This window comes from Colobus angolensis, unplaced genomic scaffold, assembly GCF_000951035.1.
Source record: "Colobus angolensis palliatus isolate OR3802 unplaced genomic scaffold, Cang.pa_1.0 Scaffold4, whole genome shotgun sequence".
Classification (NCBI taxonomy): Eukaryota; Metazoa; Chordata; class Mammalia; order Primates; family Cercopithecidae; genus Colobus; species Colobus angolensis.
The window spans coordinates 2,499,290-2,504,405 of NW_012117376.1; the positions used below are offsets into that span (position 1 = coordinate 2,499,290).

General features: G+C 43.5%; 1 pseudogene; it reads right to left on the bottom strand.

Moving 5' to 3' along the window:
- LOC105521429 overlaps positions 1-5,116 on the bottom strand; it is a 29,747-nt pseudogene that overhangs the window by 10,652 nt on the left and 13,979 nt on the right.

The window sequence follows — 5,116 nt, forward strand, 5'->3', positions numbered from 1 at the left end:
TTTTTTTTTTTTTTTTTTTTTGAGACGGAGTCTTGCTCTGTTGCCCAGGCTGGAGTGCAGCGGCGGCAGGATCATAGCTCACTGCAGTCTTGAACCCCTGGGCTCAAGCATTCCTTCTGCCTCAGCCTCCCCAGTAGGTGGGACTACAGGTGGCACTACTATGCCTGGCTAATTTAAAATTTTTTAAGGCCAGGCATGGTGGCTCACACCTGTAATCCGAGCACTGAGGCCGAGGAGGGCGGATCCTGAGGTCAAGAGATGGAGACCATCCTGGCTAACACGGTGAAACCCCGTCTCTATTAAAAATACAAAAAATTAGCCGGTTGTGGTGGCGGGCGCCTGTAGTCCCAGCTACTTGGGAGGCTGAGGCAGAATGGCATGAACCCAGGAGGCGGAGCTTGCAGTGAGCCAAGATTGTGCCACTGCACTCCAGCCTGGGCGACAGAGCAAGACTCAATCTCAAAAAAAAAAAAAAAGAACAGAGATATTGTCTTGTATACTTATACTGGCCAAAGTTGTATTCTTTTCCTCCACCACACATAACTATGTGATTTAACCAGTAAATTACACTGTAATGAGTTACCAAGAAGACAAATCAGAAGATTAGAGGAACAAAAGATATCTTTACAGATTTTTCATTTGAGAATGGAGTGAGAATAGAAAGACCTGTTTCAGGCTTAAGCACCTACGTGGCTCATGTAGTTTTCATTATGTGTATGTTCCAGAAAATCTGGCTTAAAAATACTGGTATTAACTTGTTTACATGAAACACTGAAAGGTTTTTGAATAACTACAAATTTAGTTCTATATGTATATACCAAATGAACTTTTATTCTGTGTCTCTGTTTTATGTTATCATGAAGCCATTTGCTCACATACAATAATCTGTCAAAGACTTCATTCATACCTGTCCCAAAGAGTAGTAACCAGATGGAATTCTGATATTTACAGCATCATGGCTAGATGGTACCTTTTGTGTATCAAAATAAACATTGTTTCTGAGACCCTGAAAAAAAAAAGAACCCGACATTCAAATTACATTGGTCTCCTTTCCCTGTCTCTCAAACATGCCATGTTTATTTCTGCCTTCATATCTGTGCTTCAGTTCTGTTTTATTTTATTGTTTCAAAGATGGGGTCTCATCATGTTCTCCAGGCTGGTCTTGAACTCTTGGGCTCAAGAGATCCTCCCACCCTCGCCTTCCAAAATATTGTGATTACAGGTGTGAGCCACTGCACTCAGCCTGATTCTCCTTCGTAATGACTTTTCTTTTTCCTTCCTATTCAGATTTCGCCCATCCCTCAAGACGTCTCCCAGCCATGGTTTCTCTATGGTTGGCTTCCTATGGGGTGGAGCAGAAACCACCTTAGCCATGTTAGCTGTGTTTTAGGATGCTTGATTGCTCACACACACACCATCCTCACAGCAATCTTGTGTCATGGGTAAGGTCATTCCCCATTTTACAGGTGAAAAAACAAAGGCTCAGAGAGGTAGGGAGAGGCTGGGATAGGATCTCAGCCCACATCTGCCTGTGCTCTTAATCATCACACAATAAATACTCTCTCCTGAACCTGGCGCACGGTAAGTCTTTGTAGATGTCAGCTGAGTTGTTCATGAGCTGTTTCATATATACTGGGGTCTCCTCACCCCCAACTGACCATGTCACGAGGCTTATGGAACAGAATGAGAGCAGGAAAAACCTCCACTTACAAAGGGCCCACCCTGTGCGAGATTCAGCACCACGTTCAGTAAGTGTGGGGAAATGACAGGAGATAAAACCAAAGGTGCAAAAGTGGTTGAAACTCGGGGATGGGAGGAGGAAGCAGAAGATTTCTATTTCAGTTATAAGCCTTGTAATACTGTTTGACTTTTAATACTATGTACAATGTTACTTTGATTAAAAGTGAAAGTGAAGTTGAACAAATTAAATAGGGAAGTGTGGACTAGTGGACTACGCTTTAGAAGTTTGGATATGGAGAGAAGGAAATATAGGGCAATAACCATCTTACATATTTGTAGTAAGGATTGAACAAACAAGGCATTTACACAATGTTTGGCCTAGAACCAGCAGCAAGAATTATTATAACATGAAGTAGAACACAGGATCAAGGTTCATCGTGGGCTCATTAGACCTGAGAGATGTCGTTATAAGAATAGGCTCTGATAATAAGAGATCATTACGGTCTCCATCAAAGCAGAAAAATGCTACGCCGTCCCCTGTCCCTTCTGCATCCCCCAGATCTTTCTCCCTCTTCCTTCCTTCCTTTTGTTTCTTTCTTTTAATAGAGACAGGGTCTGGCTATGTTGCCCAGGCTGGTCTCAAGCTCCCAGGCTCAAGCAATCCTCCCACCTCAGCCTCCTAAAGTGCTGGGATTACAGGTGTGAGCCACCACATCTGGCCGTTTCCTCCACATTTTTCTCTCGACTGAATCCACCCAATAGAATAATTATCCCTACCAAGAACCCAACACCCCCACATACATACCCCTTCCCTCTATCCCAACCCTTAACCCTGAGAAAAGTTAAACATCCCTGGGACATTTTAGTTTCTAGGAAAGGGAGTTTCGAAGGGAATATTGAATCATATTATCAAACTTTCATTCATTCATTTCTTAATTCATTCATGCATATTTATTGAGTGCATGATATGTACCAGCCATAGTTCTAGGTATTGAAGACCCAGTGATGAACAAGACAACAAGCTTTACACCTTCATACTGTTTATATATAATGTTACAATGACCAGAGCAGCTACTTGGGCAGCTAAGGCCTCTGGCAAGGATAATTACCTCCATTTGCAACGCCTGGTCTGATGCAGTGGAATGAAATAGAAGATATGACTTATGACACCTGGTCATTCACATCTCCCTTCTTAAGTTACCATCCTTGTACCATATGGCCCTGTCTCATTGACCACAGCTCTTTGGACCGGTAACAGACATCTGACCCAAGCTGAGCAATTAGATTCTACCCCCCAAGAATTTGCCAAAAATTAGATGTGGGGGGTGAGTTGAAAGATCAGTCAGAGTGAGGCCCACAGCAGAAGCCAGAGTTGACACCATGACAAGCCAACATCAAGGGCAGACCAGACTTATGAGGGGCAGATGCTCAGAGTAGGTTGAAGCAAGCAGTCTGTCTGCAAAGAGGAAAACGTGGCATCCATGCTGTAAGAAGAAACCAGACATCACTGGATCCCAGGAGGAAAGAGAAAAAGAGAATGAGCAAAAGACTCTTTTTAAAAGGATAGAGCAGCTGCCTCAGTATCTGAGAGCTTCCAGACCCAGCCCTAATTCCTACCAGATGGTCCAGTTCATTCTTGGGAGATGTTTTCATCCACAAAATCACTCCTCTCTCCTTCTCCTGAGTTGGTTTGAATAGTTCTTTTTTGCTGTTGTCACTAGGAGAATGTGTGTGTGTGTGTGTGTGTGTGTGTGTGTGTCTATAGTTGATAAAGTAAATAGCAATTTTCTGAAAGTTTAAAAATTCATTTTTCAAAGTTTTTTTTTTTTTTTTTTTTGACGGAGTTTCACTGTTGTTGCCCAGGCTGGAGTGCAATGGCGCAATCTCTGCTCACTGCAACCTCCACCTCACAGGTTCACCCGATTCTCCTGCCTCAGCCTCTTGAGTAGCTGAGATTACAGGTGTGCGCCACCACGCCTGGCTAATTTTTTGTACTATTAGTAGAGACTGGGTTTCACCATGTTGGCCAGGCTGGTCTCGAACTCTTGACCTCAGGTGATCCATCCACCTCTGCCCCTCAAAGTGCTGGGATCACAGGCTTGAGCCACCACGCCTGGCCTCCAACGGCTTTTTAAATGAATTTTTTGTTTTTGCTGTTTTGTTGTTGTTTCTTTATTTTCTCTCTCTCTCTCTTTTTTTTTTTTTTTTTTTTTTGGCCCTTAGAAAATCTGAGACTCGTGAGTTCAGAGAAAGCAAGCCCAAGACTTGCTGGGATAGGGGTTAGGGGCTTACTCCTTTGCTGCAGAAAGTGAGGTGCTTAGCCAGGGCCTCTCATCTCCTGGCAATCTTAAGTAAGGGAAGGGGAGGAAGGAGAAGGGATTGCTTGAGGCCAAGAGTTTGAGAACAGCCTGGCCAACATGGTGAAACCCCATCTCTACTGAAAATACAAAAACTAGCCAGGCGTGGTAGTGCACACCTGTAGTCCTGGCTACTTGGGAGGCTGAGACAGGAGAATCACTTGAACCTGGGAGGCAGCGGTTGCAGTGAGCTGAGATAGCACAACTGCACTCCAGCCTGGGTGAGAGAGCCAGACTTCATCACAAACAAACAAACAGACAGACAGCTATCCATTTGTAAACTGCTGATTTCTTTGGAGGTATTGTATTAATCCATTCTCACACTGCTATAAAGAAATACCTGAGACTGGGCAATTTATGAAGAAAAAAGGCTTAATTGGCTCATGGTCCTGCAGGCTGTACAGGAAGCATGATGCTGGCATCTGCTTGGCTTCCGGGGAGGCTTCAGGAAACTTACAATCATGGTTGAAGGTGAAGGGGGAGCAGGCATGTCACATAGTCAAAGCAGAGGCAAGTTGGGGGGAAGGTGCCACGCACTTTTAAATGACCAGGTCTCACCAGAACTCACTCACTATCACGAGATAGCGCCGAGGGGATGGTACTAAACCATTAATGAGAAATCCACTCCCGTGATCCAATTACTTCCCACCAGGCCCCACCTCCAACCTGGGGATTATAACTCAACATGAGATTTGGGTGGAGACACAGATCCAAATGATATCAGGCATTGCCCCAACCAGCTTTTTGTAAAGCATCAGTGATTTCACCATTCTTCCGCCCAAGCTTCACCATAAATGTGATTTGTTCTTCCTTCAATTTTAACAGAATTCATGTCGCGCTCTGATAAGGGCTGTTTTCAAACTGATGTCTTATCCTTTTAGTGCCTCAAAGTAGATCCTGTTCAGACATGTTGTAACAGGTTAGTACCAGTTTATTTTGGTGCAATCCATGGATAGTTTTTCATAGTATGTGATAATGTTTTTCTTCCTTTCTTTCTTTCTTTCTTTCTTTCTTTCTTTCTTTCTTTCTTTCTTTCTTTCTTTCTTTCTTTCTTTCTTTCCTTTCTTTCTTTCTTTCTT